Source organism: Epargyreus clarus, unplaced genomic scaffold (genome assembly GCF_041222505.1).
Source record: "Epargyreus clarus isolate Ecla_fem2 unplaced genomic scaffold, WU_Ecla_fem_2.2 ptg000017l, whole genome shotgun sequence".
Lineage (NCBI taxonomy): Eukaryota > Metazoa > Arthropoda > Insecta > Lepidoptera > Hesperiidae > Epargyreus > Epargyreus clarus.
In genome coordinates, this window is record NW_027332225.1 from 185,810 (window position 1) to 208,552 (window position 22,743).

General features: G+C 36.7%; 1 protein-coding gene across 1 annotated transcript in view; it reads right to left on the reverse strand.

Annotated features, from left to right (window-relative positions):
- The window catches only part of LOC140749091 (neurotrimin), a 184,125-nt gene extending 162,797 nt beyond the window's left edge, over window positions 1–21,328 (reverse strand). Inside the window, exon 1 of the mRNA XM_073082113.1 lies at window positions 21,016–21,328. The gene's annotated coding sequence lies outside the window, so the exon portion shown is untranslated. The remainder of the gene's footprint in view (window positions 1–21,015) is intronic.
- Between the last annotated feature and the right edge of the window lie 1,415 nt (window positions 21,329–22,743).

Consider the following 22,743-nt stretch of genomic DNA (forward strand, 5'->3'; position numbering starts at 1 on the left):
CCGTCGGAGATTCGGAGTCGTCGGAGTTCTCCACCAATCGCTGAGTTGGCCCCCGGGGGGGTTTTAGTGCGATAAAATAATCCCACATAACCCGGCGTCGCTCCCACATCGTCGGGTACCTTTTGAAGGTTTCAACCTCATTAAGAAAAAAAAGATTCAGTAGTCTGAGGACCTAAAGGAAGACGGCGAAAGTTGCCAGCAGTAGATTACCAAAGGCGAATAGAATAAGATTTTCTGTCTCGCGGTTATCTGAAATATTTACTCAATACTGACTGGCCCGAATCAAATCAAACAAAATGGCTTTTTGATTTCGTTCTGCATATTTATTTTGAATTAATCGTCTTTACAGCTAGCTGTGTTTATTTGTCCGTGAGAATACCAACGAATGTTACTTAGCGCTAATTTCTTGATAGGTACTCGAATAGGAAATCAAGTATTTAACAAACAAATATAACGAAAAATATGTTATCTTTTTAATGGTTAATAATCCTTAACTTTGTTTATATTTACACTTATAATCATCTGTACATTCGCTTATAGTAAGACAAGCGTTTAAATAGGAACACTGTTTGCACTATTCTAAGTTCTCAACGATGTTATTACCGCGCATGGATTGTCGGCCAATATGGGCATTTCTTCGACTTTCTTTACCTAGCAGTTAAGGATAGTTAACTTGTTAGCAATTTTGTGCTCAGCCGTGTTTAGTTAACGTTAAGCACATTTCATTTAAGTGTAACAAACAAACGTGGCATGTTAAGTGGTCACTAGTACGCAATCTTCTTAGTCTTTTTTATAAAATTTCCAATTAACCAATTTTATGCAGAACAGGGGTTTTACCTGAAGTAAATTACAGATGCATTGCCACTTCCGAGGATTAAGAGGGTCTCGTTAAATAAGTGAGCTGGCATTCACACCCGCATCGATACGCAAGTAGTACTTTATGCTAGAGACATTGATAAGTAAAGATACTTCGCTGCCTTGAAATTGAATGACGCCACAAAAGGCTGATTTGTCAGTTATTTTTTTTAATTCTTGACAAATGAAAAAAAATAGAGAAAATTTACGAATAAATAACTAATACTGCGTAATTTACATAATAAATAAATACGTATTTCAAATATATAAGGGACCTTTTAGCACGGAGACGTGCCAAAACTTTTTTACGCAACTATTTCAATTGTCAAAACTGGTTACATTTTCTTGTTGGGAGTGAGCAATCTTTAGTAATCTATGGCTAGAAATAGGTATGACGTTTGTGCTTCCCCGTTCGAACTATATTGGTTGTACCGTCTTATTGTATTATAGAATCAGTAACGAGAATGCAGCGCACCTGTTGTTATGTGGTCATGGTCGCCCACAAATAACTGTTACAACTCCGAAACAGGATAGGAGTCTCGTTCGAAATCAATAAACAGATTTGTTTCTCAAAACAGAGAATACAAACGACTGTGATGTAGGTGCTATCGGAGTCGAACTACCAAGAGTTGTACAAAACCAAATTCCAATTTTTTTTTGTATATGTATTTAAATATCAATGCATAGTTATTTCCAATCAAGACGCTTTGCAGTGTCTAAGGTTCAATATAAAACTTATCATGGATCTGAATAATTAATAGGATTTTGTACGTGAAACCACAAAACAGCAATTCATGGAAAGTAATTATGAGTCCTCTAGCCAGAATTAGAATAGAATTATTAAGGAGTCAATTTTCTTTCAATAAAAAGCTTTATCGAAAGTTCAGTGTAACATGAAGCTACAATAAATAAATAAATTTAAAAGTTGTAATTGATCTGAAGATGATGAATAGTCTAAAACATAATTTTGTGTAACTAAGTAAAGTTTATTAAATTTAGTCGCAGCTAGAGTAATTATGAGACGAGTAATTTCTGACGTCTATAACTACTTGATTAAATATCTTGCTCGAGAAAGTTATTACAGAAAGTTTCAAGCGAAAATATTCCTAACGGCTATAGAGAAACTACATATAATTCTGGAGCGTAATCTTTTGTATTTGTATCAGGTTAAGTTCATAAAGCTTAAATGAAAGGTGATTAAGGTGGATTACTGTTATTGCGTTATGTACGCGATCGTGCGAAATAATGGTTTAAGTGGGAGTTATCTTCTTTCTTAATAGGTTTAAAGGTGTTAGACCTCTAATACTTTGAAGTATAATTAAAGAACAAAGTTTGGGTTGATTGGCTGCAACCATGGGTATAGATATAACGTTGTTAAGGGCTGCAGTGGCGTAGTCTTGGTCAGCGAAAAAAGGTCGATTAGACTCTAAACGGTTTTATGTCAACTTAATGATAAGCTTTGGGGATTTAAATTAAAACTGCCTGCTTTTTTAAAATTTAAAACTAAAAGATACTCCTGTGTATTTTTATTTGCTTACTAATCTTCTTAAATCTTATATACGTCCATAGCTATCCGTATAAGTAAACCCTTATATCTTAAATCCACAATAGACTTTTCTTTCAATGACAAACTAGTGATGTGCCACGCTCATCAGTTGTAGTATAAACTTCCGGACGCAGAGAGCAACCCTTCATTTTAGTGTTCAGTGAGGCGAAGTTGGTGTAAGATCGTGTTGTCAGTTGCCAAAAGTATTATACGTCGGTGCCAAAATTGAACTTTGTAAGTGCATCGGAAGTATCCTGTATATCTCGACGGTCGCTAAGAGAGTGAACTTCAGAATTTATATCTCTCGGAAGTTTATAGAGTATTCTTCACAAGTCATGAATTTCGTATTGTTATAAAAACTAGCTGCATTATTATGACAAATTTTGTCTTGAGTTCTGTTTGAGACGCTTCCGAAAACTACTTAAAAGACAAATTGTGACGAGAATAAATTTTTTAACAAAAAAATACAACCGACTTCTATGTCACTACAAAGTATCAATATATTTCGTTGGGTAACGATGTAAACAGCGTGTCTAATATGAGCGCCGACTTCAGAAATATGTACTAAACCAACATTTATTTGAATTATTTTTTACTTTGTAGTTACATAGAAGTCGGTTGTATTTTTTTGTTAAAAATTTTATTTCACCCTTTTTAGTGATGACATAATAAAATTTATATTAATACAATATAAAATTATATAAACGTGATCATTAATTTAGGTAAGGTCTGAATTTACATTGATTGGAACCGCTCGCTCGCAGGGCACTAACGCGCCCTGCTCGCTTAGTTTTATATTGTCTTATATGTTTCAACCTAACCTAACTAAATAGTCAATGATGAACTGGCCTTGCAATTTCATTAGAACGTACACCAAATATCTTCAAACACAACTCAATTATACCCATCGGTTGAGGAGTTACATATTATGTCTCCAGAAACCACTCTGATCCTCATATTTACATGGGACCAACTTGTAGCAGTTGTCCACACACGAAATTAAAGGCATTAAAATAGGTTCATAAACGGCGAAGTTATGGCGAAGTTATTTACATGGGTGGAGGAGTTCCCCTCATTTTCTCCAGAACCCATCGATGGACCCTAACCATATTTAAATGGGACCAACTTCCAGCTCGTCTCTACACAATAAAAAAAGAATTATTAAAATCGGTTCACTAACGGCGGAGTAATTCGTGTACATACATAAAAAAAAAAAAACATACCGGCCGAATTGATAACCACCTCCTTTTTGAAGTCGGTTAACAAAATAGTAGCTCAGTACAATATTTGTACCGACGTACCGTACACTTAAAAAACAGTGATAGCCTAGTGGTTAAGAAATTCGACCTCTCGATCGAGGGGTCCGAGGTTCAAATCCCAGGGCACGCACCTCTGATTTTTCAAAATTATGTGCGTATTAGGAATTAATTATCGCTTGCTAAACGTTGAAGGAAAACATCATGAGGAAACCTGCATACCTGAGAGATTTATAAAAAAAAATCTCAAAGGTATGTGAAGTCTACCAATACACACATGGCCAGCGCGATGGACTATAGCCTAATCCTTCTCATTATGAGAGGAGACCCGTGCCCAGCAGTGGGACATTAACGGGTTGATGAGGACCGTACACTTAACTAGACTGCTTTATTGGTAAAATTTCTATATTGGTAATATATTTCTAAGTATACTCCACAAATTTAGAACGTAACAGGCAAACTGTTTAAAGTCAAATTAAAATGAGCATGTGACTATCCCACTACTCCCACATAGTTGTCGACTCGCTATGAAAATAAAGCTCATAGTTTAACACACTGGCCAAAGTCACTAAGTCTATTTCATATCGACATTGGAAACACATGTCGAGTACGAGTATATGACATGGTATGTCTATGTTAATAATCGTGTAATAATTCTTTTATTTCCAAAATATCGAAACGATTACGATGATACTAAAGTCTCTTTTAAAAGATAATCTACAATGCAATGTTTAAATCAAAACCACAACTCAAATCTGAAACATGATATTAAATTTTAACTTCCCCACAAATACTGGAATAAAGAAACAAAGCGATTGTTCGAAGCTGAGAGTGAACTCGCACGCTATTCGCAGATCCGCAAACACGTTTTGTTTATAAATCGCGGGAGAAATGCGTGAATGTGAGAGCTGCCTAATTTGCAGAAGACAGGTACACCTGTAGGCTTTGAACGAAGGGCTCTCGTTCAAAATTGTGAAGTGATGCTCTTATGACCCTCCCAACCCTTATGAAGTGTCGGTACGTGCCTCAGAACGCCGATAAAATTATCCGAACGGCCTGCGTTACACATTTTAAACATTGAGGAAAATATGCACAACGTAATGACCTATCGCCACTTGATAAGTCGCATGATAGCGCATACGGCGAACTAAATTACTAGGCTCTTGAATGTATGGTTTAGGTTATGTGCAACTTTGGTTACGTTCTTCACTGTATGATAATAATTATTATTTTATAAATTCAACATATTTATATCAATATAATTATATTATATGAATATAATTATATAATTAATTATATAATTCATTTAATCAATATAATTTTGATTTATTCTTATATGTAATAAGACTGATACTCTTTATGGGCGCAAAATTCAGAAAGAACGTGAAATAAAAATAAATATATTTCCCTTATCTACTACTTGTAAGAAATTAATTATTATAGTTTCTATGGCATCTCTATCTTTTATTCCCAGTTAATTATGAAGACGGTTCTTGGAAGTAGAATTATTGCAAAGATAGGTACTACTATTCAGTAATTCACTTTACCTGTTCAATTCAAAACCTTCGAAGTAAAAGATTTATCTCTGGCAAGGCAAATTGCTAACATATTTCAATTATCTCTCATAACCATTACATTCAAAGGACAGATCTCATAATTTTAATAGGTTGTACGTAACGAGGCTGGATGTCAAACAATATTGTTTGGTTAAGAGAAGACACAATCACAATTCAACGGCCAATTTTCTTGAGAGCTTCAAATTTTCGCAGGGGGATTTCTACCAGGGCTCAATTCATCAACTGTGGTCTAATTTATTAAGTAAACTTGTGATCGACCTGTCTGTGCTATATGAGAATATTATCAAGGTAAACTCATAATATAGAACATTTGAATTGTATTTTCATAATCAATTGATTACTGTACATCGGCTTGAATCTATCTCATACTGAGTGTACAGTCTTGTCTACCTTACTCGCCTTACTTACTAATTAGTGTGTAACTTTACACTTAAGCTCCCAGACAAAAAATACATTTTAAACGATATTCCGTGATATCAAGCAGCAAACTTACTTAAAATGGCGCCTTTTCAGTTGTTCTTGGTCGTGGCCTTTTTTATATTTTATGGAGAAGCAAAAGGAAATACTGCCATTTTGAGTTAAACATTTATTAAAACAAATTATCACACAGTGTTTCCTTTCCCCTTATCTATAGAATGTGACAGTTTTATTACAGTATCGCCGGATTCAAATTCCAGGCTATTGTGCCGAAATTCACATAACGCTCTCAATTCTCATATCTCATAACATCAATGACGTAGATACAAGCATACCTATTGCTAGGCAGTCGCTAGTACCTGCTTCGTTACCGTTTAATAATCCATGTCGTATTCAGAGGAGCAGTTCCTGACATTTCTCCGATATTATTTCAAAAGCACGCCTTGAGTGTTAAGACCTATCAGCGATGAAGTAGGTAAGACAGATATTGAAAAAGCTGACGCCAAAGTCGATATTATTTCAACCCGAAGAACTGTTAGACGGAAATCGTGAGTGAAAAAATTCAATATCCTTTAGATTAAGAACGCTTAGCTCGGAGTAGTTGGTGGCCTCCATCCAATAAGTACTCATTTTTCTACGCGCTCCACGTATTTCTGACAATAGAAATTTTCCGTCGACGTTATAAGGATTATAGTTGTCGAATCCGGTTCTTCTAAATATAGAATCTTATTGATCCCATTAAATATGAAACATGAGAGAACATTTTGACACGCTTATAACTAGAATATTATATTGTAACTGTTGAAGGTTTTATTTTTAAATTAAAAAGCTCAAATCATCTAATTTATTTAGCAAGAAGAAAGGTTCAGTGGAAACTTTTTCTTCGATGGTGGCAAGTCTAAAATCGGTACTAATTGCGAGGTATAGGGGGGAAGGTATTCTCTACCACGCTGTTCCATTGGGGCTACCGAAGTAAGATACGAGTTAGTGGCCAAACCGATGGTTTAACCTTCGAAAGGATTTTTCACCAATAGCTCTGTTACGTGGTTTATACTATACAAGTAGCAAACGGATACACAATGCGTTGATCGTAAGTGGCTACTACTGCCCGTAAATCTGCAATCAACCCCAGACAATAATAAATTTCTTCTAGAACTGACGTCCGCCAAATTTGTGTTTGTACCCCTGATGATTAATTTGGGACGCCTCGGAAAATAATGTCTCCTTTCCCATACCCATCAAACTAGGAAACAGCAGCGTTTAACATATTATTTGACAGAAATGGGTGTGGCGGTCGTGCCGCCGGAGTCGAATTACAAACGACTCTGCCACATCCAAATATGTATACCTTAACATATTTTACAGACCTATACATAATAACATGAGTTACTTCTATGAAATTAAATACAAATAAACATAGTAAACGTAGATAGCTAAACTCTACGGATTAGTAAATTCTCAAATTCAAATGGCCGCTGTCTAATAAAGCTCTGTAATGTAGCGCCTACCGCAAAACTACAATTTGACTGTAACATTACACTTAAGCGGAATTCAAATAAACCTGCCCCGTGGACCGTTTCGGTAATATTATCTCGTTTAAACCCTAATTCCGTGTAGCGGTCTTTATACCTACGTCACTGCGTAGCTTCGTCACGGGTATAGTGCGACAGCAGCTAGATGGTGCAAGGTTAATCATTGTTTTATATGAAGTATGCTTAAAGCCCTTTCTAGTTAACTGGCAAGCAAGGGATCATTATTCTAAACTAAAATAGGTTAATAAATCTATAAAATGCACCTAGATTTACTACGTTTTCACATATATTTAGTAATAGTATATTTAAAAAATAAAGACATTTATACCAATTAAGTAAGCCCTATTCACATAAAATTTAATATCTTTTATACATAATGTTATACGAGACGTTAAATAACCGAGCCTGTACCTCCTCTACGTGGGCGTAGCGCTTACAAAGAAAACCTTCAAGGATACAACTATAGTATTAACTTACCACTTGTCTTTTCTACAATCTTTTCACTTCACTACCCAGAATACAGGATTCAAAATTTAAAGTATCTCATTGTTAGTACTTTACGTCACTTGGTACGAAACAGTACTTTACGTCACTTGGTACTTTCACGTGTTTTACACATCAGTGCGCCACCTGGCGGCAGACACCAGCACTAGAGGCCCGAGAGGCGACAAGAGGCTGTCACGCCTGTGAACGAGCTTATCCCACGTAACGCTAGCCGTTGTCTTCCTGCCATTACCTTTACAATGAGCCTGTTTAGAACCTTCTAAATTTTTGCTTGACAAATAAATATAACTGGTTTGTTACGAATATCAATGAACAAATCCTAATAAGCCCCTGCAAAATTAATTTATCTAGCATAACTCTAGTTCGTTTTTCTAGGTTTCCATAATATTAACGAAAAACATCACTAACTGTATCTTTATCCATACAAATTTGCACTATTTGTGAAAAGACAAAAAAAACGGCAAAGCAATTTAAAACCGCTTATCGTAATGTAACTAATAAACATAAGAATGAAATAATGTAATTAAACGAGCTTGAATGAATCTTAATTAATTGTGATTATCTACAAAAAGTACTTACATTACAGTAGAATATATTGCAAAACTTCCGCGGGAATGTCCGCGAGCGGGGACGCTAGCGGGAGTTGAAGCGAAAATTTGTCAATTTTTATTATAATACAAATGCGGCAACATTGCCCGCTCACCGCAGCCCATTGTTTGCAAATTGGGCGCACATTGATACTGCCGATTGTCATAATAAATGTATGAATTTTACTGAATCTCGCCAATAAGTTTTACGCAACTCATTGTAAACTGACATTTATTTTATACGTCCGGTCCGTGTGCAATTTATTTTATGGCGTGATTCGAACTAACGCAAATTACGCTTGAATTTATTTATTTTTAGCTTCGCGTATTATGTTTCATAACATGAAATATTATCAAAATTACCACTGTTATCATCGCACAAAACTTCTTTTATTTTACCTGGTGCCGATTGCCCTGATTTCTGCTTTGAAGAGTGTGGTGACCTGACACTTACAAAGGGAATCAAACTTATTATCAGGGACAGCAATATATCAGTGATAGATTTCAAATGGGACTTTCATCCTGGGTGGAGATGATTAAAGATGAATGTCTACTACGGGCGGTAGTTGAATGGAAAGAACGCTCGTATTTTATGGAATAAAACAATTAATATGCATATATAATATTTTAAAAACCTGGGCCATTTGCTTGGGATCTGAACCCCGTATCTTCGATATGGGAGGCTGAACTAACACTGCTTATTCTATGGAATATAATTATGACAGAAATTGCGTGAACCGTTAATCGTTTCAAATTTTCATCTTTATAATATAGTATTCATTCACTACATGAGTATGTAATTAAAAGTACCAAGATATTTCAGATCGAAATTAAAATAAACTCATTAATGTAGGCTAACGCTACATGTACTAATTTACGCCCACACAATTGTTGGTATAATCTATACATCTCTTTGACTCGCTGTGAACTAGATATCGCTTATTATTTGTTAGTATTTATGTATGAGTGTGCTGAATATAAATTAATTTTAAAGTCAGATTTAAGCTTACCGTAAGTTGTGTAAATAATATCAAGTACAAGTTAATATTACTACTATTTAAACGTGAACTAGTGAGAATTGATAAAGAGATATTTTAACTTCAAACTACGACCAGTACAAGTGTATACGCATCCAATTATTATGTACTACTTCTCATAAAATCGTTACGTCACGTCCCATCTTGAAATTGTACGGTACATTGCACAAATACAATTTAAAACAATTCCCGCTAAGATCCTTTCTGAGTTTTATTTGCGGAGCGTTTTCTTAAGTTCCTTCCCCAGTTTATGTTTCGCACGTTCGCAAAATATAGACTATGGCAAGTGAATAAACGATTCGCATATTCCTTGGAAATTTTGTTTCAGAGTAGGTCGTTTGCGCTCTTCAATTTCTTTCAGTCAATATTTGTCCACAAACATTCAGCGAATGAGGAAAATTTGAAACTCTGAATATGCTTTTCAAATGAGGACTGATTGGACGAAAGCAGAAAAATCGGCGTCTAATGAATCAATAAGTTACGTCAGAGGTTTACGAAATAAACCTCTGACGTAAGTTAAACATGGCTCTGTGTTGCAATTGTAGATTCAAATGACTGTTTTATTTTAGAGAGTGATTTAGCGAAAAACTTCTGTGTCTCTATGTAATAAATGAACCAATATTTAAAATACACGAATATTAAAATGAAATTCAGTAAGACAAATTGAATAAGAATTTAAAAAGGATGACAACAGGATATTTGTAAAGTTCTCAAACGAACGTGACTAATCCTCGTGCTTTCATCAGCAACGCCTATTCTCACTGCAGACATCCGACAATGGGAATAAAAAGCCTGTAGAAATATTCCACAGCAAATGCAATATCAATTCCAGCGACTTTTCCACCGTTTTACTTAAACTCTCCGAAATTGTTTCTAAAAGCAGATTGTGCTCGCGGAAACGAAACAAAATATAGTTGAGGAATAAAATAGGAAATGCAACGTAAGCGCCCTAAGTGGAGTCTTGGCTCATTCGCCACACTGCGCGCGTCTGAGGACGTGGCTGGAAACGTCCACATTTTCCGAGACGCAATTGAATTCCACTGTCCCAATTCTGTAGGCAGCTATAATAAATATCTTTATACAATACGATACCACTATGTATTTCAATTACTCTCGCAAGAGCGAAAAGCGACATCTGTGGTCTCCGCGTTTAATGTTAGTGTAAACTACTTGAACATGAAATACGAATAAGAACGTATACGACGTTTCTCGCAGTCATAAAATACTTTCATTTTCAATATTCAGTAATGTAAATGCATTTAATATCATTTCACAAGATCGTTTTCTATTTACCTCAAATAATAATCAGCGTGAAAAAAAATACAAAGAACACAATGCCATCTTTGACTATTAAATTATTGTATGCTTTACATAAGGAATATTTAATTAATACATTATTTTAAATGCATTAATATGTTGTTCGTTATATCGAAAATAATGATCTCATGTAAATCATAATTGGTTGTATCGACCCTTTATGAGCGCATCAGAATTCGAAAATTCAAAACTGAATTCGGCTGCAATTAATTAAAGATAACGATCGCGTTATTAATTGGATGGATTCAGTTGAGAGGGACTATAAAATTATCGAGAATAGAGAAACGGCGAAGAAATCGGAATGTTTGTAGTTCCAACAATGGCGCCTAACGAGCGATCATTAGAGCGATTGGAAGATAAAGTGAAATCGATCTATATGAAAACAAAAGCACACTTTAATTGTCCCTCGACTAATATTAATAGTGTGATTTTATCGATAAGACCCCTCGGGCTTGGAGGCTAATGGTTGAGGTTAAGTGTAATAAATATGCCGCTATACATCATGTCGCGCTGTTTGCCAAAAGATATAAATCGCTTGTTTAGCTCTAGACAAAGAAAAATACTAGCGGTACAAATTGGAAGTGAACCTATTATGCTGTTAATTACGCTGAGCGCTATCTATTTATGAAGTGATAATAGATGATGATATAAATAAACCATAAAATAAATATAATAAAATTGGACCGCATCAACCTGCAATGCAAGGTTTTATGTCCAATTTCAGGCCGTACGATGTGAAATTTCATGTCCTTGACACATATATAATCGTACATAGAAACAATTGTAATTATTCCACCTATTTATTACAAGAAAACAAACATAACCATATGAAGTCTGCAATTTCGTTACGAATTAAATAACCTCGCTTCACGCAATATAAGCGTTACCTTCCTGGAATTAGTGCGATAGCCCAGCAATTATAACAATTCGAATGATAACGGTTAATTAGCATACCCTTAGTCGCCATTACGTACTATTGCGTGCTCGCCCAAACGCCTTTCACTATTCCAGTTTTACAGAACTCAACAGCACTAAAGTTATTAAAATCTTAAAGCAAATTACGCATTACGACGATTAAAATTTCATTATTATTTTCAATGGTGAAATTCTCAAACTCCGCGGTGAAAAAGCTTCGCAATTCCCATTACGCTGTTTAGCGAGTGTTTGCTCGGCTTCCAGTTTGTGAACTATTTAAATTTCTGACACAATTCGGTAAACTAACAGGGAATTGGCGAGAACTATTCAAATGGACAAATTCGAGTTGACAATCATGTAATTTGGAACATTGGCTGAATAATTCAGAGTTGTCGAGTTCGCCCGAGGGTGGGTCTGACGTCACGCTTACGCTTATTTGATAACGTTAATAGCTTGTATACCGGCAGTACAAGTATATCCGCCAGAAGGCATTTGAATACATACCAATCTCCTCAAGTCAATTCAATCGCTAGGTGCTATTGTTATGTATCTTTTGTTGTTAATGATTATATAAATTTCTTTATATGTATTTAGTATTATTTTTTGATATTCAAAGTTCTTAGTATTTTTCAGAAAAAACTTTTTATATCAGTCAAGTAAATTTTCGGATGTGCTTGACAAACTACTACCTTCAGATAGAGAGACTGAGTGAGATTCTTACATCACATTTACTTGACGGATAGAACCTGTATTGGAAATAAGTAATCTTTAGGTAATTGTCAATTCGAAATCTTGTGCTCCAATCTCCCGAGGGTTGAACAGATAACGTGTTTCGCATCGTCACGCTGATTGGCGGCTGATAAAAAATGATCTCGCGAACCGTACTTGAGCATGACATGTGCGTTTGCAACTCATCCTAGTGGTCCAACAACGGCTTGATCAAGTTGATACTTATAATTTGGATATTCATGCTTGTCGCTTTATGTTCGCCTCGTTGATCATCCTCCACATTATTGAGTTTTATCTCTTACTTTATGAATAACTTTTTTTGTCGGGTAACGTTTAATAACGCTAATGGATATTTTATTTAAATTTTGCTTTTGTATTTCTAACCGGTCTTTAAAAAAGTCGCTATCTACAATTGCAGCATCACACTAGGATTTCCTGTATCGGGCGTGCCATGAACACATACAAACATTCAGACCCGGAACAGAAATCTAAATTCATCATTTATGTACCTGTTTGGCCGTGGACCAAACCCGAAACTTCTACGGGTCACACCGGCAGGTGACAGTGATACACCACGCGGGTCGATGTAGTACTTGGTACACTTACATACGTGTCAAAAAATTGTACCTGTACCCTTAGTATGAGATTTTACGTTTTTACAAAAATGACTTTTTTGTATTTACGTATTTGCCCATACATTTCCGATCAGCGCCCCTAGCGGTCGGTATCAGAACTGATTGGGACACTTTCCCACACATTCGGATAATATCAAGATTAGAAGTACTATTATTATTTCTTTTAAGCAACAATATATTATTGTCATGTTTCTCATTAAAACATCATTATAAGAAAACAACAGATGAACCCAATAATTCAATGTAGGCGTAGCTTGTCTTGTAAGGGTAGGTTGCCCTGTAGGAGTGGAAAATTTTATATAATATATTGTTTATTATTTCCGTTTAGTATCAGCCTGTTTACGCTTAGCTCTATTTATCCAATTGTGAAGGTTAATGTTTTTGAAGTGTATTTACGTGTGTCTCATCCATTAGCACTTAGGCTATATTTTTAAGCACTGACTTTAATAAAAATTGCTAGCATTTATTTCATTAGAGAACAAATTAAAAAAAATATATTAAAGTTATGTCGCATAAGGTTTATCTCTTAAAACTGATTCGTTAGTTAATAATCGAAGTCCTTCATTCCAATTTACTAATACTATATTAATCACCAAACACAATTAGCTGGAAACTTTCGACTTAAAGTTGATCCACTTTGTAGAGATATTTGAGTTAATACAAGACATGATTAATAGTTCAAAAAGTACTATCATTAACTTCGATACTTTCTGAAAGTATATATTCTAAGTGTTTTATTTTTGTTACACTAATCATTACTGTAGTCTTTTTTGTAGGTATAATAAATTGATAGTAAAATGTGGCATCTATAAACAATCAGTGACTCTTATTCCTAAAAGAAAGCTTCATAAAGTAATCAATGTAATGTACATTTTATTTTTAGGTAAATTATCCGTTATCTCTCAGTTTTTAACAAAATGATTTAGAGTCCGAATCTCAACGTGTAACACATTCACAGATGGATTTAGATAATGGCACACGAAACTTTCAAACTTAGTTTCAAGGTGTAGTGATGCGCCTGTAACTGTAATATACTCGTAAGTTATAGGCAATGGCTCACCGAGGTGCTATCTATATTTTAACGCTGATCTTCTAAGTCTAACACACTTGTGAAAAGTTTAAGTATATTTTCAATATCAAGTTTGTAATGTACCTACTACAAGACATATTTTTCGAACAAAGACATTTCACAGAAAAGATGATTACGCAGCAGTTTATGACATCACCAAAGTACTGCTTGAAGACTTGAAGAAACAATGTTCTAATCTTGAAAACTCCCCCGGGCGGCCATATTGTTGTGCCCAGTACTTTACGACGGTATTTACCACGGACAAGCGGGGGAAATTATGTCAGTTTTGGGCCTACGAGATAGGGTACCGGAATATAGTGGCCATTTCAAATATATCAGTGTTCAACGGTTTATGGCATGTACGACGGGAATAGGAAGCAATATCGCTGGATAGTAAGAAATACATTGGGTCTACTGTATCGCATGTTATATGAATCGTCGAAATAACAATATTTTTGACGTGAAAACGTTATAACTTAGTAAAGCGTGAAAATGCATAGCTATTATTTTGATTTAAGTATCTTTGTAAATAACTCGTAGACACTATTTTAATTGAGGCTGTTAGAGTCAGAGTAGCCTAACTACAAAAAACGATTTATTATATAAGAGTAAAAGTGCATAGTCCGTAGTCTGAAGTTGTTGCGAGAAGATGTAGTCATACAATTTACCATGGCGACGCGATTCATTACTATATTCAGAGCGGACTAGCAGTTTTACGCGGATTATACAACATATTTAAATTACGACAATATAGATAGGTGAAAAATCATTAAAATGCACTTAGGCCACTCTGGTTCTAGCAAATTCAATTCAAAGAGATATGATAAAAATATTCATTAGAATATAAGTCAATATCGAGATTAAGTTTAAAATTGCCAATAGAGTAAATACGTCGTCTTCAGAATGTAAAAAACGCAATTCAGAAGAGAGCACGCGTCAAAAGGAATCAGAGAAACCTTAAAAGTCAAAGTTCAAATTAATACGAGATCTACTACAGCATCAAAAATATGACCGACTTCGATGGCACTAAAAATGATATATTTTTTACAGACTTATGCCCAGCAATGGGATGAAAATTCTGATGATTAATGCTGATGACAATTATAACATTAATTATATTTAGTGGAACATAAAAACATTTCTTGCACATTAACAAATTTTAGTTTCAAAACAAAGGCCCGCAACTGAATAGAGCTAAATACTGCATGTAAAATACTAATTGAATACATTGTGGAAATAAATGGGAAATTAATTGGAATTTATCGTAACAACCATTTTATTATTCCAACTTAATGAATTATTATATATGATTATATATAATTCATTAAGTATGAATTATTATATATAATTCATTAAGTGCAGCCGCAATAGTCAATGAGTACGAGTATTATTGGAGACTTATTTTTACATTTCCCTGAAGTTATTAATATTTAATAGTAGTATATTCGTAGAACTAAATAAAAGCCGTGATAGGATTATAGTATAGTACAGTAGTAGTGGCATATCAGTAGTATCAAACCTCAGCCTGTCAGTCGAGGGTTTCGACGTACAAAACAATTGCAATTTTTCAAAAAATATGTGGCTATTAGAAATTTATTATCACTTATTTTCATGGTGAAGTTATTCTTCTTCTTCTTAAAAATGCATATAAAGTTTACTAATTCACCCTTCACCAGGCCTGTCAACTATGGCTTATACTCCTCTTCGTCTGAGAGACAACCCGTGCCCAGCAGTAAGACAATAATGGGTTGAGGAAGAAATGAATTTCTGCGTTACTTCGCAATAGTGTAAAATAAGATAAACTAGACCATGATGGAGCAATCATTATTTCCTCAAACGCAAATAAGTCACTTATTCATTAATTCCCTATTGCTTAGTATTTGAGCGAACATTTCTATAGATCTACTTTAAACATTTTTCTAGTATCCCGAAATCCAAGAATTTCGGAGCTAAATCATTTACTGAAGCGATTTGTCAGTAAATTATTAGACTGTCTTCACAAGGATACTGTAACGTATTCTCTTACGCAGAGCGTCCGATAGCAGATCACTCCCGGGGGTGGCGATAAGCCGCTGTGATACTGTCCGACGGTTTACGACGCGATTCGCACAACGACATCCCGGAGAAGTTATGTCGCTTGTTTCGGACTAGCCTTGGACCAAAAATAGAGACAACACCTTGAAAGTACATTATTATGAGCGAAGTTGAGTGTTAGGGTAGATTTCGTAATTTCACTAATCGGAACTATTTACCATTCGTTATCAATACATAAAATTTTTACATGACAAAGATCGAAATGTGACTATGAATATCATGAACAAGTTGACATATATCGATGTTTGGTAGACAAAACCAATAATGATGTTTAAATATAGCTGGCGAGAAACGATGTCAATTATTTTTTGCTATCAGACAATAACATAACTGTCATCTATGAGTGTATACGGAACGCATTGGGCATGATTGCCAATATATGTGCATAATTTGCGTATACTTCACAAGTCCTCATAATTTTATCTGTTTTAATTTTAGAGCCTAGTCTACCATATTTTAATCTAAGGTACCGATATAGAACGTAGAATCCCACTAAAATATATGACTCTTGCTTCAATGGTTTATGGAATAAACATGAGCTTATGAAGTGATGACGATAGTGTCTACTATTTAGTAACGTTATGTTATTATTGTGGATGATAATTACTTTTTGTAATTGCCTACTGAAAGTAAATCCCAACCAAGCATCTTTCTTATGAATTTGAACATAATCGATCGGTTGGTAATGATGCTTTAGCATCTCTTAATAAAAGTAGAGTTGAACCTAAAGTCGACCACTATGTTATAGCTAGCAAGGGCTAAGTGGAATAAATCTTGTATACGGTCCTCTGTAAATACAGCCGAAAATAATCTGTGAAGTCGAGGCTTGGTTATTTCTAAAGGTCAAAGTCATTCAGCGTGTTATGTTGAGACTGAATTTTACTTAGATAAATAAATTAGCAATGGAGAACATCGAATTCAAAGTAGCCGATAAATGCTTAATAGTAAGTAACTAACGCTGTTATTGTCTATTAATTATTGCTTTACAAGTTAAGCAGTTTAATGTTATAAATGTGTAGGAAACTCGTTTTGATACCCTATACAATATCTGTATTTGACCGGAGACAATACTGCACTCTTTTAGGTTACAGGAACAGTACATTACAGGTATCATAAAATCGAATCTATAAATACTGTCCTAATACTGGGCATGGGGTTGCCACTTATTTAGAGAAGGATCTGGGACTTATACCAAGCTATCCAAATGCAGATTGTCCGATCCGAGAATACTCCCTGTGTCTACTAACTATACGCTAGTAATACATGTACAATATGTACATACATACGATAATAATCATATTAGCGGCCAGAATTTGTAACAAGTAAAACGCATTTTAATTCTGTCATTTATCAGATAGTACCGGAAATATACAATCAGTACCGGGAATATTGTAATTATTCTATCCAGCTGCCGATACAGCTATGAGATAGGAAAAGTAATGTAAATTCGCCAATGTGTTGAAATATAATAAATAAAATTTACTTTGCACAATTGAAACAAGTATGAATCGGAACAATGAAATAGATTTTAGCAGACTACAGTGGGTAATGTTTCTTTGAACATAAGCTGTATGTATGTATGTATAATATGTAAACATGCCAGATACTTTGGAATGCCTACAGCCCAAACGGCGTTACAGATTCTAACATATGAGTTCTTCTACATTGTCGTAGTAACCGCTATTTTTTTAAGTAGTCGGGTTTTTATAATAATAGTTAGTTGTGCTCATCTGTCTAAATCGGCGACATCATAAGATGTCATATGAATAATCATATGACGTCTATTATTGTACAGAAAATCGAATAATATACCTAATATAATAAAAGTAGATATCCAATTACAATTGTACAACGTTCAGCTGTTCCTAGAATGAAACCTCTGCTTTTATTAAACTCATTAATGAAAGTTGGTGTTTATTTTGTTTTGAATGTGTTAAGTAAATGTCTATTTTAAATCGTAAACGGTTAATCTAAATAGTTACTGAAAATATTTTCCCATTGAGATACAATGATACATAGATAGTTAACGATAGTTATTACATAGATCAATATTAAAACGAGAAAGTACTATTTTCCATTAAGTCAAACTTAATTTCTAACAAAATTAAGTTTTGAAAATTGTGAAATGTTGATACATACTTGTATGAACTACAAGGATTTATTTACATCTACATACATAGAGCGTGTCAGACACGTGTCGTGGCAGACAAAATAGTATTCTCCAACATATTGTTAATTAATATATTATTAGTGTCTACTGGGGCACAAGCGCAGGCATAGGCCTTTTAACCCTATACTTGACAGGGTGCACTTAAATGCACATTCAAATCAGATTTTTTTTTTGGAAAATGCAACATAGAATCTTATTAATAATAACTCAAAGCGACTTAGCAAACGTTTCTTTACGTCAGAAAATGAAATCTATATCTGTCTCGTTCACACATTGTCAGTGGTAAACAAAATAGCGAGACGTCGGTCAGCGCCTGCGCAACGCTCTCTAAGTATCTTATCTTATCTGAATGAAATTAAGTTATATGTATTAAAGTTATATAATCTTACTTTCTGCAAGCTTTGTGCAATGTTTTGGTGTTATTTTTTTGAGTTATAATGTTTTGAATATATAGTAATTCATGACTTTTGTTATGTGTGCATTAAAATGCACACTGCCAACGACATACAATATTACTGTTTGTCAATATTGTGTCTTTAAATGCACACTGCCAACTTTGCTACTGTATACTAAGGTTCTGCACACAAGGTAGGGGTAGGGTAAACAAAGTTCAGACAGAGTTCTTTTTTTATAATTCATGACTGCAATTAATATTTCCCCGCTTCCACTAAATTCCCAGTCCTTAGCTTGCAATATTTTTTTCATATGACTGGAGGCCGAAAAATTCTAGCTTTGGTATGTAAATTGCGTAATTAAATCTGATGTAGAATCCAGCAAATCTTAGAAAGATGAATTCCAGATGTCTAAGTCTCATCAAGACGTCCCTGAACTCAAGTCCTGTCCAATCAATAGCGTCTTCTGTCAAAAATGTAAACATCTCCAATAATGATGATCCCAGAACATCTGCAATATCAATTCCAGATAAGACCAAATTCCCACTTGAGGTCGGCCATAGATGCGCTACTAGCCCTGAAGACTAAGCTGGAATGCCTGAGAAAAGTATATCTTCTTACCACACCCTTCAAACAATTGGAATAAAGTCCAATCATATGCTCAAATTTAATACAACATTCTAACGGAAACATGGATGAAGGTTTAAACAGACAAGTCGCTTTATACCGTACAAATGTGATAAGCCTTCGTTAATATTGTCTTCACAGATCCTGGACATCTTCATTTGTAATTCCTGGTTGCTGTTTCGTCATGGGAACAGCGGTAAACAAAAATTATTGCCACTCAAAAAGTTTCGAGTCGCTTTATGTGGGGACTGCGTTTTTTTGGGAGGAGGTCTTCTAATCTCTCAACTCAACTAAAATATCTCAAAACTTGTTGACATGTCATTACTTCCGAGACTTTTATCTTTAGTATTTTCAAAATGTATGATATTTTTTATATTTTTTAATTATTTCTTAGTTTAGTGAGTACTTGGCGGTGTGCATTTAAAGACACATATTTTTTTTCTTGTGAACCTGGCAGTGTGCACTTAAAGACACATACTATATTCTGAAAACTGAAATTCAGAGATTTTTTATTTTATTTTTCCTAATATCCTTATAACCCAATTAACGCAGGGAAGTAGCAAAAGTATATTTTTTTTAGAATAAAATTTTCTGCCAAGTATAGGGTTAAAATATTGCATAGTTATAATAATACTTATGATTTTGTCTGACATATTTTTAGGTGTTTCAGGATTAATATCATCATGTCGAAATTGATAAAGACCACCTATTTCACGTCCGAGGAAGCGGTCCGGGGCACGCACTAAATGGGGTTATTCGGAGCCAATTCGAGTCCGCATATTAGTTTATCGCGGCCCCTCGAAAGGGCTAATCCCATTCAACCCTCCGTAAAGCGATTCTGTCGTCGTCGCCTCAAACGCCCCATGAATGGCTACTCCAACCTGGAAGGCTACAACTATTTCTCGAGCTTAGATTGAAACTTGCCAAGTATTTTAGGTACTGATGGATTAAAAAGCCATATTCGGGCCTAGATTATGTGTTTGTATCGCGTATCTTCCCGCGACTCGCGCGTTACCCGGGAGTAGAATTTGCATTGGCGCGCTCTCGAAATTTTAATATCTAAATGAAAATTTCTTCGAGAGTTTTCAAACTTTCACTTGGGGACACTTTGCGTGCACCTCACAAACTTTTCCACCCTTGACGATCGCGCTGTTAACTATTTACGCACTCGAGATTTACCGCGCTCACGCTGATCTTGTTATCTGCCGGGAAACCGTGCAAACGATTACGACGCTAATCAAATAGAGTACGTTCTCCCGCGGATTGAATGTTTTATTCAGCGGCTGGTGTTATCCGAGCGCACTCGGCTAATGCTCACTTTAAACCGCTCATAAAGTTTTACGCGGTCTCCGGCGCCAACACTCGACACGCTCTCTCCAGGTATCTTAACTTAATTAATGCGAGCACCGCGGCCCGGCCTCCGCTACCGGCGTATGCAAATCGTTGACCACAACGCGGTTTGGGTCATTGAATTACTTATGAATATTTTAATACCAATTAGGACGATAAGGAAGCGGCCCGAAAACCTCCCGAAACTTTCCGTAAGAAGTCACCTCGCTCGACCTCCGCTTAAAAGGAGTTGTAAGTTCAGGAGAAAGCCCGATGTTATCTTTTTGCGAGGCTTTGGTTGTCGCCCCGACTTCGGTCGCAAGATCGGGAGATAAAGCGCGGCCGCCGGGTCCGCTATCGGACGTCGTGAAGCTACCCTCACCGTCACTTTCGGAAGTGACCTTACGTAACTGGACGCGGGACTTACTTTGCTGGATTCGACACGAGCTTCAGCGAGGCCCGGTCGTCATCGCCTCACTTTTCGAATCCTCAGGTCCGTCCGGCGGTTCACGGTGGCGCCTTTGCCAAACTTCAAAACAAGAAAACTTTCAGATCGAGCGGCGAGGCCGTCGGTCAGCGATCGCGCGAGAGTCGCGCGGGCGTCGAGCCGCGCGCGCCCGCGTATTTCCACATAGAGCACTCACTGCGGCACAGCACGAACACGCGCGATCGGATCGGCGGACGAACGCGCCACACGTGCGCTCGGCGCGGGCGGCCCGGGACACTGCCGCCGCCGCCGCTCCCCGCGGCGCGCGCAGCCGCCCCCTCCCCCTGCGCGCGCACTCCCCCAACGATCGTCCCCGAGCCTCCGATCATTTTTACATCTGCACTGTTGTGACATTGAAATTCAATTTTCCAGCGAGAGCGAGCCCTCGCCGACCCGAGCCTCGCGCCCGCCGAGTTCCGGACGCGTTCCGCTTCCATACATTATCGGCCGCGGAAGGCGACCATGCCGCCGCTCCACGGGAGATCCGCTAGTCCTCGGTCAACGTGACCTTTGAAAGCTCGATTGGTCGGTTGCTTCCAAAATTAACGTTCGTCGAGAGCTACGGGACAAAATCGGTCCCGTAGCTCTCGACGAACGTTCGAAATGTTCCTATCACGCTTCGCTACATCGTAATAATAAATATTTTGAGATTTCGGTTGCCAACGCTCGCTTCACAGCTTTATTGATAAAAGTTTGAGACATAAACGACGCCGCCGTCAGCCGTAAAGATCTGTTAGCGCGGAGTTGCCTCGCCGGGAGTCGAACACCTGAGGGCGCGAGGCAGGCGCTAATCCCGCCGCTCTGCGGTTCCCCGCCGGTTCCTTTTACAAATGGCTACGCTTCGGAATTTAATTTCGCGCATTTCTTTTACGCTATTGGATATTGTAAGGATTTGCGGATTCCATTTATCCCAGAACGCACCGAGACGAACTTTCTTTTTGTGGTTGTCGCTTTGCGAGACGTATGTTAATGTCGAGAAGATTTGTTGGCGATGCGTCGATAAACCCCCACGTCTGTATGGCTTACTCCAAAAGAATAAAACATTAATTAGAAAGGGCATACGAAATGTTTTCCTTGCATAGCATCGCGGGTCCTAACAAGTTTCGGGCGGAAGGCGCCGGGGCGTATTTAATAACCGCCATGGGTTTATTTACGCGGGCGTCACGCCCCTTGTAATTCCATTATTCTGGCGAAGATAATTCAATATCTCGCGTATCGGCAGAATAATGGCAACCGCGTCGGCAGTTAGGCCAGTTAGGCCGGTTGTTGTAACTCGTAACTTGTTTCAACTTTTGAAATTCTATTTAAAACTTAGCCCCGAAACCGAATTCGCGGGATGAATTTCAGGGAGGAATAAAATATATATGGCCTCGTTCGTCACGGGGGATTAGGCGTCTCCGCGCGGGTTCAGCGCGAGATTAACAAATGAAACCGCTCCATCTGCAGCGAGACATCTTCTGCTGAGTGAGGACCGGCCCCTCCCGACCCCCTCCGACCCCTCGCGGAGCCCTCGTCGTCCGCAGAAATACTTTAAAAAACAATCCGACTACAATTGGAAGTTTGAACAAGTTGGAGCTCCGAGGAAATCAAGGCTTCACAACTTTTTCTTTTATTGGTCAATTTGTTAGCGAAATATTCGGTGATCTCCTTTGTTATATTAAGCGCTGA